The sequence below is a fragment of the Talpa occidentalis genome, unplaced genomic scaffold, assembly GCF_014898055.3.
Source record: "Talpa occidentalis isolate TD23 unplaced genomic scaffold, MPIMG_talOcc4v2.1 talOcc4.2, whole genome shotgun sequence".
Classification (NCBI taxonomy): domain Eukaryota; kingdom Metazoa; phylum Chordata; class Mammalia; order Eulipotyphla; family Talpidae; genus Talpa; species Talpa occidentalis.
Window position 1 is genome coordinate 51,715,508 of NW_023602073.1, and position 14,473 is coordinate 51,729,980.

Consider the following 14,473-nt stretch of genomic DNA (forward strand, 5'->3'; position numbering starts at 1 on the left):
TGGGTATTGCAATGATTGAGAAGTTTCACAGAGTGCAGAGGCAGTGAAGGGGAAAATAAATCTTCGCAGCTCCCTGCTAAGAGGGTCTTAAGCCTGGTGCAGTTCATAATCCAATGCCATTGTAATGAACAAGTTTTGCTCTCTTAACAACTCTTTCCTTAGAAGACTAACAAAATTACAAGATCAGGCAGCCAGCCAAGTTAGTCTATCTTTGCAGGAATGATGTTATCAATGTAAGGATAGTTATGAATAAAAGAAAGTCTTTGTCTGTAAATGGGTGCTCAGACCTTACCGGACTACCCAGGTCTGGGACCTCATGCGTGAGTCATAAAGCTTCTCGTGACCTCACCATTCCTGAAGTACCATTTGTTCTTCCTCTTCCTGGGTAAAAAGTAGAATTTATTTCTACATTTTGGTGCATTGGCGGGGAACAACAAGCTCATTGGCCCTTTGAGCCATGGGATTAGGAGGACACAGAGTTGGGGAGGAGAGGGAGAGCCAACCAAGGGGAAGTGCACTCCCCTGAGGACTTTCCATGGTCTCTGACTTGGTTGCTGCTGCCTGGCCCCCACAAGGCCTCCCGGGCCAGACTTCCAAATGGCTGAGTGAGGCCAGGACTTGGTGCCGGAGTCGGATTCGGATCAGGTAAGGTCCCGGGACCCTGGTTCCCATGTGGCCTGCCCAGAGTGGAGGAAGGAGAGGCTGATCACCAATCAGGGAGACCTCGAGGGTCTCATTTGGTTTTGGTCAGGAACCTTGGAACTCCCAGAAAGGGAGGGATGGTTATAACCTCTGGTGTGTGTGAGAGAGAGTGGTGTGTGTGTGTATGAAATCTCCACGGCTGCAGCTACGGAGATAGATTGGGCTTTTGCCTGCAGTTCCATAGACAAAGCTGGAGGACTTCACGGTGACTAGCCTGGCCAGAGCCTGGAGGGGCGGGGGGTCGTTATTCGGACTCACTTGTATGTCAAGGCTTGTAGCCAGCTTCGAGAGAAGTGTGGCCAGGGAAAGCGCCTGTGTATTCCCCTCCTCTTGCTGCATCATCTTTCATAATGGGGTGGAAACGAAGCAAAAACATGGTCCTTGAAACCATGCTTAAAAACTTCCAAAAGGGATTCTCAGGAGACTATGGTGTTAAGCTCAGTCCTGGGAAGCTAGTACATTCTGTGAGCTGGAATGGCCGGCTCTTGGCGTCGGCTGGCCGGCAGAGGCACCCTAGGCATCCCCACCATTCGCTGTGTCTGGCAGGCTGTTACTCATAAGACAGGGAGCCCAACTCAGTTCCCGTACATAGATTCCTGGTTAGAGGTTGTTCAGGCCTTTCCTGCATGGATACAGTTCAGAGCAGATACAGTTCAGTCAGAGCAGGCACGGACAGGCTAGGGACAGGCGGGGGTAGGGGGGTGGGGGGGTTAGTTTCTTTCTCTGAGAAAATATTTGTAGGGAGGGGGAAGTTTCATTGTCTGTATCCTCTAGGCAGGCTTCCGCATTACTGTGCCCAGGTGGGCTACCTGGTGGGTTTTGCATTCTGGCCTCCTGCATGGACCTTTCATACCAGCCTTTTGTTAATAGGAAAAGGGGCAATGGTTCTTTCTTTGGCTACTTCCTGATGAAAGGGGGCAAAGACCAAGGGGGTGGCTCAGGCCTGGTTATGAGGGTCTTCTGCAGGGATGCGAAAATAAGGGTGGAGACGTTGTTGGTTAAAGGTGGTAGGATACATTTCCCGAATGGGAGCCTGTATGAATTTTAGGAGGCAAGGAGCAAAAAGAAAAAATAAGCTTATCATTAGTATTGGCCCCAAGAGTGGGAGGAGCCATGACACTACAGGATTTTGAAACCATGTCAGCGGAGAGTTGGAGTCCCCGGTTTTACTAGTAATAACATTCTTCCCTGAGGAACAGGCAGGTACCCCCCTTATCAGACGTTAACAGGTCCAGAGCCCGCCGGTTTTGGAGAGCGGCCTGTGCCAGGGAGGGGAGCTGTCTTTTTAATGATGCTAAAGACAGAGGTTTGTTCTAAGGAGATATTTATTCGTTAACCGAAATGTTAGAAGTACAGGAATGAAAGCTGACAAGGACATCAGTTTGCTAGCAGGGGTAGCTGTGATTGGAGTCCCATAGGGGGAACTGAGAGTTGGGGAGTCTGGCAAGCAGCGTCCATTATCTTGGTCGTAGTGGTATTGAGATTAATTGGAGCTGCCGCCAGTAGAGTCCTCTGAAGGGAAGCACAGAGGAAACAAGAGGAGGTGTTAGTCCCAAAAGAGTCATTTAGGAAGGTTATTGCATTTTGGATTATATGAATCCAGATTGAGGGTGTCTCGGTATTTTCTAACGATGTTAGCTAATTTTATAGGACTTGTTCTGAATGGAGGATGTCCTGGGAGACTTGGACTGTGGCATTTTGTGTCGGGACATATTCCCTCGAGATGGACAGTGTTGCCACTGGGTAGGAATGCCAGCCAGTGTACACTATGGCTTGGACTCCCTGTACCCAACGTTGGTCTCAAGGATCTGAAATAGCATAGCTAACTTGATTCATATCGAAGCCCGTATTATGATGGACCAGAGAGAACATTTGGCCTTTGTATGGAAGGTGCACTGTGCATGACTGGTAAGGGCACCCCCAATATGCGCATCCTAGTAGGACCCAGGTTATGACATACATACTGTTTGTCTTAGGGGGCATGTTTGACCGTGATAGATGGTGCCAGGAGGGGTGTCCCAGAATTTTTACCGCTGTAGGCGTGGGGAGAATGATCATGTGCGGACCGGTCCATGGAGGCTGCAGAGGTTTTGGTTGAAGCAATTTGAGCAGGACTTGGTCTCCCGGATGCAGTGGTGGGGAAGGTCGATTGGAGGTCGAGATGCGAGGCAGGACTGGGTAAGTACTGGTCTGCGTGTTCCTGGAGCAGTTGTCTGAGTAGGGAGAAGTCAATCCTGTCCCAGTTAGTGTCCATACAATTGGCGAACTGCAAAAGAAGAAGTTGGGCGAACTTGCCCTTGAGGTGACATGCAAGCACAGGTTTTGCACTCAAGGAGGGGTGGAAGCAGAGTGGACTCAGGAATTGGCGTTCATTAGGCTCATAAGCCGGAGTGATGGAGGGGACTGATAGAAAGAGAACAGGGGCAGGGTCTGCAGCAGAGTCAGTTGTGAGAGCGAGAGCCCTTGCATCCGCCTTATTATTCCCTGTGGTAATGTAAGAATTGTCCGTTGGTGTCCTTTACAGTGGAGAATGGCAACTTCAGTTGGAAGCTGCAAGGCTATTAAAAGCTTAAGGATAAGTTTAGCGTTAATGATGGGGGGCCCCTTGGTGGAAAGGAACCCTCTTTCCTGCCGAATCACAGCATGACTGTGAGCAATAAGGAAGGCATATGTTGAATCCATATCGATGTTGACTTTATTATGTTTGCTGAGGGTCAGGGCCCTGGTTAAGTCCTATGAGTTTTGCTTTTTTGTAAGGTGGTTCTTCCAGGCAGTTTTCCTGTGTCAATGACTCAATTTATGGTAACAGTGGCCTAGGCAGCCCTCTACAAACACAGTAGGAATCTGACAAAGGAGAGTCAGTCTGGAGGTTTGCATTTCTTTCAGGATTTTAGGACACGAATGAGCAGCAGAAGGGGACCAGTGATAGGCAGAAGAGTGGCTGGGTTGAGAGAATTAGACTGAGTGAGGCTCACCAGAGGGTTTTTGATAAAAAATATATGGAAATCTTGTAAAAGGGAAGGAGTGAGAGTGGAGAGCAAGCAGTGAGACAGGAGGTCCTGAAGGCAGTGCGGGGAATGTGCTTGGGTAGGTCTTCCCAGTGTAAGTCTGAGAGGTTCCCGGGATCCATCGGGTGGATCTAACGGTGGGATCCATCTGCTTGGAGAGATAAGCAATAGGATGCAGGGCTGGCCCAAGAGGCTGGGAAAGGCCGCCTGCCGCAATACTCCAACGTTCGTCTGTGAACAGGAGCAAAGGCTTTTCTGGATGAGGAAGGGCAAGGGCAGGTGCCTTAAGAAGGATATGTGTGAAGATAAGGAAAGCCCTGGGAACTTCCCCAGGGGATTGGAGTCGTCCTTCGGGGGGAGGCTTTTGCTGTGTCATACAGTGGCTTGGCAGGGAAAGCAAAATTAGGGATCCAATGACAGAAGAATTCCACCAAACCTAGGAAGGAAAGGATTTGTTCTGGCGATTCAGGGGAGGGAAGGTCCTGGATGGCCTGTTTGTGGTCCACCGTCAGCTGTTGCACGGACCTTCATGGGGTATAGTCAGAGGTGCAAGAGGGTGAGAGAATTCACCAGAGACAGAGCAGGGAGCAGAACAGGCAGACGAACTGAAGACACTGCTCAGGGGAGCAGCGGGCGAGGCAGGAGAGGTCTGCCACGCCATGTGGGTTTCTCCCTGGGTGGCTGGGAATCGAACTGGCACTGCAGAGGCTGCAGGCAGCTTCGCAGCCCAGCGCTCAACCCGCTGTGCCACGGGGGAGGCCCCCTCCTCCAGCTTTTAACTGACTTAGGCTACTGCGTTTCATGGAAAAAGGCGCAGATCTGTCAGCAACATGTAAAGTACCTAGGCTTTTACTTATCACAAGGCAAGAGAAAGTTGGGGGTGAGTGGCAATGGGTCATTACCTCCATACCCCAACCAAAAACTCCCGAAAACCTCTGAGAATTTTTGGGAGCGGCCAACTTTTGCCAGATCTGGATTCCGAGTTTTGCAGCTTTAGCAAAGCGGCTCTGTGAACTTTTAAATGGACCTGAAAATAGCCCTTTAATTTTGACTGACGCAGCAGAGGCTGCCTTTCAACACATGAAGGACACACTGGGGGGTGCTCCCGCGTTGGGATTACCAGGCATGAGCAAGCTGTTTAATCTCTTTGTACATGAGAAGGACAAAGTGGCTCTGGGGGTCTTAACACTGACTGTGGGGCCTTGGCAGTGCCCCATTGTATATCTTTCTAAACATGTGAACCCGGTGGCAGCAGGATGGCCCCCCTGTCTCTGAGCACTCTCTGCCACTGTTTTCCTAATCAAAGAGGCAGATAAGCTCACCCTGGGACAGCCTCTCAGTGTTAAAACCTCACACGCTGTAATTTCCCTAATAAATGGGCCAGCGCACAGATTTCCCTCCAGCTCCTGCCTAGCTCGGTACCAAGGTTTGCTCTGTGAGAATCCTCAGGTAGCTCTGGAAACTGTCCCCATGATTAACCCACCTCATAATTCCCTCGGAAGCGGGTACCCCAGAACATAATTGCTCAGAACTTCTGGAATAAGTTTTCTCTAGCCGACCAGACCTTAAAGATCATCCTCTAGCCCACCCTAATCGCACACTCTTTCATGACAGTAGCAGCTTTCTGAAGGACAACACCCACCCGCAGGGCTGGTTACAGCTGTTACTACCACTTGCAGGGTTTTGGGAGTCCTGCGCTCTTCCCGGGGGCTGGTGGGCACAGAGGGAGGAACTTTTTGGGTTGATTCCTGCCCTATCTGTTGGTAGAGACCAGGCAGTCAGTATCTTCACAGATTCGCGCTACGCTTTTGACACAGTCCACAAGGGTGGAGCAATCTATAAAGAAGGAGGGCTCCTTACAGCTTCTGGCAAAACAATTAAAAATAAAACTGAAAGCATCCAGTTGTTAGAAGCAGTTTGGTGTCCACGCGCAGTGGCCATCATACACTGCAGAGGACACCAAAAGGGAGCTGACCCCACAGCAACCGACCATTGTCTAGCTGAGGCAGCTACACAAGCAGCTTGATGACCGGCTCCGGTGCTTCCCACCTTTACGTCCGCCCTGGTGGTCGCTGCCTCCCCTTTAAGTGTCCTGGAAGCTGAGACCACAAGGCATGCTGCTCCCATTCATGAGCTCCCACTCGCCTCTATTCGAAAGAATAGCCTAGGTGGCAGGCAAGTTCCAAAGGCGCCCACCAGGTGAAGGGGGTGGTGGAGACTGCCTGACGGGCGGCTTTTTTGTCCCCGCAGCACCGGGAAATCACCTTGTACTAGCATATCACCAGATCACACATCTGGGGAAAATGGCTCCAGAAAAGCTCATCCAAAAACTTTTTTTTCATCAGCTTCTTGCCAACGCTCTGTAAGTCAGTTAGTGAACGATGTGTAACTTGTGCCAGAAATAATGCTCAACAGGCATTTGAGTTCTGGGAGGAAGTGAAACCTGCAACTAAGCTGACAGATTCTAGGAAGTGCTTTTGGTCCAAATCTGCTTCTCCTTTCTGCATTTCCTCCTGTCTTCTTTCTCCCTGAAGCTTACCTCTCTCTGGTCTTCACTTCACAAAGTGGGCTATAGTGGAAGGCCACATGAAGAGGCAAACTTTATTCTTGTACATAATTTTGAAATTCCTGGATGAGACCATAGTTGACCAGATAGTTCATGTTGCCAGAACTTCAACAATCAACAGTAGCCATGGACCATCTTACCTGTCATCCATTTTACTGCCTGGAGACTGCTTCTATTGTTTTTCTTGTAACAGGACACTTAAATATAATTTTGAAATGCTCAGTTTTGAAACCTGCCCTAAATTTCCTCAAGGTCAATGTCATAACTAAGTATACAAAGTACACAAAATATGTCTAACATAACAAAAAGGACAAAAATCAATTTATTTCACCCTTACTTCCTTGCTTTCTCAACAGTCAAATTACATTTTTAAAATATTTATTTATGCATACAAGAACTAGGGTACAGGCCAGAGGTGTGTGTGTGTGGTGGGGATGGGGGGCGGTGAGAGGATTCAGCAGAGACAGAGTGGGAAGCAGACTAGGCAGATCTAGCGAAGTACATTGCTGAGAGAAGCAGTGGGTTAGTCAGGAGAGGTCTGCTGAGCCATGTGGGTAGCTCCCTGGCAGGGGATTGAACTTGTGCTGCAGTGGCTGTGGATAGCACTATAGGTTGTGTCTTAACCCCTTGCGCCACCAGGGAGGTCCCTCAAATTACATTTTTGATAGAGGATTGTGAAATGGGCTATTTCCATAGAAAAGTCATCAGTTTGTTATGTACTCTAGAAATAGATGTTTATTAGGTATGCAATTTGGATATAGCTTGCAATTAAAATTTATTTCTTTGGGAAATGAAATGTCATGAAAATGACATACAAATGTCATGAGAATAAGTTGAAACGAAAGCTAATGTCACATTACATTCAAACAAAAATAATAAAATTGCAAGGAATCATAAAAAAGTACATGCAAAATAGTATTAGGTAAAAAAGGTACTGTACCAATTTTATGATATCATTTGTAAAAGCTTAAAAACATCATCTCAATTTCAGTGATTCCTGGGTTGTATAATAGGCAACTATTGTGTACTTTTTACTTTAATGCTGGAACTGTTATTTTAATAATTTAAAATGACTACTGTTATTTTAATAATTTAAAAAGGCTATTTTTATAAAGATAAGGTGCTATCCCTGTAGTAGGAATAGCACTGGAATAGCGGAAACATTGTCTTGATTGTTGATACTGATCAGTAGTCATACATTACTAATGTGTCTCTAGAAAAGGGTAAGAGCAGATAAGAGCAATGCTGAAGAATATTCAGGTTCCTTTTAAAATAAACTTTGCAGTTGAATACCCAATTGTTCCTGTACCTTTCACTGAAAAGGTTTTCCTTGGGAAAAAAAAAAAAAAAAAAAAGGTTTTCCTTGACCCCAAAGCATTACTTTGCTGTGTTTGTTAAAAACTAAGTGTATCTATTTCCGGACACTCTAATCTGTTCTGTTAGTAATTGTCAGTACTTATGTCAGTATCACACTGTCTTGATTAATGCAGCTTTAGTAAATTTTGAATTCAGGTACTGTAAATTTTGCAATTTGTTCTTTTTTAAAAGGAAAAAGTATTTATGTCCACTCATTTGTGTTTTCCTTTTCTCTCAGCAGTGGTTTATAACTTTTAGTGTGGAGGTCTTGTATATTTGTGTTTAATTTATTTCTGAGAATGCTGATTTTTCTAATTACTCTTGAAAATGGAATTTTTTCATTTTTAATTATGTCTATTGAGGTAACATTAATTTATAAGACTGTATGTTTTTGGAATATAGGTTCACACCTCTACAAATGTATACCAAACAACCAATACTCTTCCACCTAACCATATAATTGGATTTCTAAGATTTCATTATAAACAGTTGATTTGCTGCTAGTACATAAAAGAGCAACTGAACTTAGCATATGGTCATAATCCTACAACATTTTCAAATTTCTATATTATCGCTAGTAATTGCTTCTGTTTTTGTTTTTTTTTTTTTTTTTTTTTTTTTTTTATAGAGGCATGCTTTATTTATTTGTTTGCTGGTTTGTTTGTTTGTTTTGTTTATACATGCACTGGGTACAGTCAGAAGCGCGGGAGGGCGAGAGAATTCACCAGAGCCAGAGCGGGGAGCAGAGCAGGCAGAAGGACCAAAGTACACTGCTGAGGGGAGCAGCGGGCGGCAGGAGAGGTCTGCGCGCCATGTGGGACCCTCCTCTGGTGGCCGGGGAGCAGCCGGGGATCGAACCGGCGCCGCAGAGGCCGCGCGCAGCTTCGCAACCCAGCGCTCAACCGCTGCGCCACCGGGGAGGCCCTAGTAATTGCTTCTGAATTACTTAAAATTTTTATGTAAGAAAATATTGTTCTTTTTACTTCATTTTCTTGCTATATTCCATTGGTGAGGGATACCACTTTAAATTTGAGAGGTTATCTTGTCCCTGTGTTCAATTTTAGAGGGAAAACACTACTTTGTCCTTGAGTATTATATCAACTGTAAGATTTTTATTAATACCTTTTATCAGATACAGGAAATTCTTCAATTCCAGTTCGATCAGAATGGGTTTTTTGGTCACGAATGAATTTTTAATATTGTCATGTGCTTTTTAATTCATATTCTGAAAAGACCCTGTGATTTTGTTTCTTCATTCTGTTAACATGATGAGTAATATTGATGGACTACTGAACACAAAACCAACCTTGCATTTCTGGGATAAAGTGTTTTGTCATAATGTATCAGTCTGTAAATAAATTTCTGCATTGAATTTGCCCATATTTAACTAAGGATTTTTGTATCTGTGATTATGAAGAATAGTTCTTTATGATTTTCTTTTTAAAATATTAAATTCATATTTTACTATAGGAAAAATTAATTTTTTCTCACCAAATTACTATAGGAGAAATTAATTTTTCTCACCAAAATAACAGCTATAATTACTATATTATTACTACACAAACAGCAAAGTTCCTATCTTTCCCAGATAGTTCTTATAAATCAAAACAAGGCAATAGATATAGATTCATTCAAATAGATGGTCAGTATCCTTCGCTTCTGATTCCGTTCTGACCATGAAATGTAAGTGTTCAATGCAAACCTGCTAGACATGTATGGTTGGGTTAAGGTGTAAATTCAAGAGATGAATGTAAATAACTATCAGACATGGAACACTGGTAAATAGCTTTCTATTCAAACTTCAATTTTCTTTTTATATTTACTTAATGGAGACAAAATTGAACTGAAATCTCTTATGAACTCACAGTTTCACAACATACAGAAACATACAGAAATACCTTCTAGTTAGTGGTCAGTCCTGAACTTTATGGTAATATTTTAGAAGATATATTTATTCTCCCACACCTCCCCAATATTTACTTCTTCAAAGAACTAGTAACTAGTAATATCTGATAATTATATTTGTGGCAACAAGAATGTTATCCTCAAAATGACAACTAAAAATCTCCAGAGTGCCACCCACAAAATCCCACAGAAATGAAATGTTCTTTTAATACTGTCTTCAGAAAAGTGATGTCTCCAAAGATCAAAATTCAGTGAACTTTTAGTAGGTAGGTAAATCTAACATTTAATAGGTAGATTTTTAATGGTTTATTTATTAACTGGAATGAGCCAGTATTTGATGATTAGGTGGCCCATAGATATCTCCAGTTTTCCATCCAAATATCAAATAGAAGCATAAAAACTATTCCAGAACTTTCTCCTAACTGTTTTTAGTGGTTTCTGCAGTACTTTTAAAAACTCTGGCTTCAATGTTTAGTTTGATATATGTATCAACCATTAAATTAAGATCATCTCTTTTATATGTAATTTATTTATTTACGTATATTTTACATCATGTTCGTTTTTGTACAATGTGTGCTTTCTCCTCTCAGGTGTAGTCCCCATAAAATTTCCCAACCACCAATTCACCCATGCACCATCACCATAGTCCCTTGTGTTAGTCCCTCCTTGTTTTGATCCTCTCGCTCCCCCATTTCTGCAGAATGTCTGTCATCTTTTATATCAAGATTTGTGTTAAGCAAAGTGATTTAACCTCTGTTCTCTTGAAATATTTCATAATTATACTTAAGGTATTTTAATGCAATTTCAGAGCTTTCCTTCTAAAACAAGGAAGAACAGGACCTTTACTTGAAATGAAACAACAGAGCTTTGCTGGGAGGGGGGTCTTGTACATGCCAAATGGGAACTTTATGTCTATCCCCTTGCATTCTGGCTTGAGTCTTCAATAACAAAGATTAGCAAAGAGTGTGTTGTGACTGGATAAGTCTCTTTAGTCCATGTTAGCATGGCTTTATACTTCAGCTGTTCTATGACAGGTTACCAGAGATGCACATTTTAGAACTGTGTGGTACTGTTTTGAGAAAATAACCTTCAAGTCCTAATTAATGTGCTTCATTGCTGGAACACTAAATATTTCTTGATAGTAATTTGCAATGGTTAGTTGAGATTCTAGATTATCTACTGAGCCCTGTGGAATGCCACAGGAAATGTCATTTAAATATCAAGTTTGCTTGCCAAATTCCTTGCTTTCTCAAGTAAATATTTCTAATAAACATAAAATATTTTCCATCCTTTCATATAACACAACTCTGCAGTTGTTAGTCTGTGATCAAGGGGCACCAGAGACACCAACCCATGAGAGTGCACTCTCTAAAACAGGGGACTGCCATCTACCACATAAAAAAGCAGATTCTCAGTGCAAAAGATCTTTAGTATGTATAAAGAAGAGAGGAAAGGATATTGCTAATAAAAGTTTCCCAATTAAACACCCCAGATTACCTACTCTCTTGTGGGCAAATGCCTAGCCAATAGGGTGGGCCTGAAGCTGGGCTGCTGAGGCTGAGAGCTTGCCACAAGTCCATGGTGCCTTTTGGCAGGGAATAGTAAGAAGGGGGCAAGGCAAATCAGTCAGGCAAGTCTGGGACAAAAGGAGAGATATAAAAATATGAATCAAGATAAGGGCTGCCATTGTCAACATCCCCATGTTCTGTCACTCCTTTGTCTCTTCCAAGTGTCTCCAACATGTCTCTCCTCCACGCATCTTCTCCAAGTCACATCAAGTCCTGGGTACAAGTCAAAGCTGAAGAAGCAAGTGTGTAACTTCTCTCCTCTCCCTGGTCTTCCAGGCTATATATCTTTACCTGACCACTGAGCTCCATACCTCGTTCAAGGTACCTAGTCCAAGGTGGTGTGTAAATGAGGGCAGGGAACATGGTACCTCCCTAACACACTCAGCTGCCAGCTGCAAAAATGCTGGAGATTTTTTTTTTTTTAATATTTTTATTTACTTGTGCATACAAGAACTGGGGCCTTGGCCACCGGTGTGGGGGGTGAGAGGACTCACCAGCGACAGGATCAAGAGCAGAATATGCAGATCTACTGAGGTAGATCTGAGGCGAGCAGAGGGTAAGACAGGAGAGGACTGCTGTGCCTTGTGGGTTAGCTACCTGATTGGGGATAAAAAATGTGCTGCAGTAGCTGCAGATAACATGATAGTGCTGAGACTGAACCCCTGCGTCACCAGGGAGGCCCTGATGCTGGAGACTTTTTATAGAGGAACTTTTTATAAAATGGACATCTTTATGAACAATGATGATAATAATGGAACAAAAATCTGTTAATGCACTACTTTAGAGTACTCACCCAGTTAAAAGCGATTCCATCTAACATATCATTCTATATAAACATTTTACATATTATAGGTAAACATAAAGCAAGTATTTGCAGGTATTCCACAAAAATTCCCAAAGCATTGCATTTGCCTGCACATTGAGAAGGCAAACATGCTGGGCCAGCCAGAGGTTTGGAAGGAGCACACCTACAGAATGCCCCTCTCCCCACTGTGCCCAAAACTGTCTCCTGCTCAGAATTTCCCTCTTCACATTCCAGCTGTGTGGTCTCCTATACTGTATCCTGTGACTCTCTGAACTAGTAAGACTATATTCTAGATAAAACTATATTCTATCAGAATTGTAATCACCAACCATCTATGACTAGGGCCTAGACTCAAACAAAAGACTTCATCAAAACAGGAAAACTACCTGGTGTCATTTACTTCTTTCATATGTAAATTTACCCCCAGTTTCTTTTAATTCCTTTAGCGTGTCTTTATGTTACTGTATTTTTCTTTAAATTTTTGGAGTCTATAGTTGTTATCTGAGAGTGGGTTCACATGAAAAAGCTAACTAATCTTGATTGCTAAAACCCTATTTGCATTAACTCACTGAGAAATCAGAGTTTATTATTTAGTTTCCTCACCACCTCCATATAGGAGTTCTCTGGTGTTTGTGGAATGTAGGATCCCCCTTATCCTATGCTATGAAATATTTTATTTATTCATGATTTATATATTTGTTCATTCCCCCATATTTAGCTATTTGAGGAGCTGTGATGTTCTAGGCATTGGATATATAAGAGTGGTTAAGTCATGGTTGCTGCTCACAGAGTCAGAGTCTAGCGTTCCCCCAATAATACAGCAGTTATTAGCACATGTAGAACATTTCCAGTATCCAAAATGGGCTTCCCCTCTATTACAATTCTTTCTAAAAGTACTTCCGCAGGCTGTGTTCACTATATTATGAACCAGGTAAAGAAACAAGCTATGCCTTTTACTCTGTGGCCCCAGTTCCAAGCAGTATCTGATATATCACAAGGTACAAATAAGGTCAGTGGAAAAAGTAGACTTCAGCTTTAAATAAAGGAGCTGTGCAATTTTAAAGCTAAGCTATATTTACTACTTCTAATTAATCACAAGTAAAGGAGTAAAGAGAAGAATTGTCAAGACATGCAAGGAACAGGAACACAGCGGTTAGAATGTTAATAAAGCATTATGTTCTTAACACCCTTTACAGAGACATAAAACTCTTTAATAATTTGTGTTTACATTTCAAGACCTTTAGTTGTTAGTATTGTTACAGAACAACCCCGATATAAAACAGGTTGCCTGGCTGGGGGTCCTCACCTGCACGCTTAAAAGGGACTTATTAATACTCCACTACAGGCACACACAAAAGGTTAATAAAAGGTTTATTTACAAGGGAAAGGGAATTAAGGAAATGTACAACTCAGGGAGAAAATAGGGAAATAAAGTCTTTAATGCGTCCTACCTCATCCGCCGACCTGGAAACCCAAAGGCACTCTCAGAGCTGGCTGGACGCTGCGAGTTGGCCAAGAGCCAAAATGGAGGATCTTCTCCAAAGCCCACGTGTCCGGTTTTTACCAAACCTGGCTGCTTAACCCCACCCTCAGGTCCCAGCCACCTTCCCTTTGGTGGTGATGGGATTTGGAGTTCCCAGTGTTTTTTGGCTTTGGTCTGGAGTGGGGGGTGGAGTCCACAAAGCCTGTATGGAATTAGCTTTAGGACATCCTTTTCCCCCTAACAGTAGGATATTTAAAAGTAAATATGGATTACCTGTTCAAAACTCAATTGAGAAAGACATTTTTATACTTCCTGGTTGAAATGATGACACCTAAATTCATTATTCTCAGCTGCCTAATAGCACTTGGTAATCAAGCCTGTTGACACCTATTAATGCAGTACCACTAACTTGTGGAAAAGAGACAGTGACATGAGTTGATATTTGATTGCAGTATGTCTGTGGTTGTTCTTCTTTTTTTCTCCCTACAAAGCAAAGAAAATGTATATACTCTGTTAAGTATAATTAACAAAATAGATGTTTCTAATTCCTATTGCAAACTACTAGAGAAGAGTTTTGCAAAAGGAACCCTGGAAAGAAATGGGAACATCTGGATTCTAGATAAGAATTGTCCCACTTAAGTCATAATACTTTCAAATATATTATGAATATCAAACAAGATCATATGAAGCCTAATAAGATAAAAATGACAATATTAATAAATAATAATAATATTGATAATAACAATGCATGACATTTATTGGGCATTAATCATATGCTAGCCACTGCTATTTATTTTTTATTTACGTTTCTAAAAACTACCAAGCCCCTGAAATTAATTATAACTTATGGAAGATGAGAAAATTAAAGTTTAGACAAGTTCAGTATTTGTTCAAGGTTACACCCTTTGTAAAGCAGCAGAGAAAGGATTCAAATCCATATGTAGATATGTGATAATGGAGTCATAGTCAGATTCCTACCACCGAAAAGGGAATTCCATGTGGAAATGGATAAAATGGCAATATATCCTGTGGTATTTGAGTGTGATAGAAAATGGTTGAAATCATAGCTTTGTTTTTAAA

General features: G+C 42.6%; 1 pseudogene; it reads left to right on the top strand.

Moving 5' to 3' along the window:
• Window positions 1-438: 438 nt before the first annotated feature.
• LOC119252292 (patr class I histocompatibility antigen, alpha chain G-like) overlaps window positions 439-14,473 on the top strand; it is a 32,245-nt pseudogene continuing 18,210 nt past the window's right edge.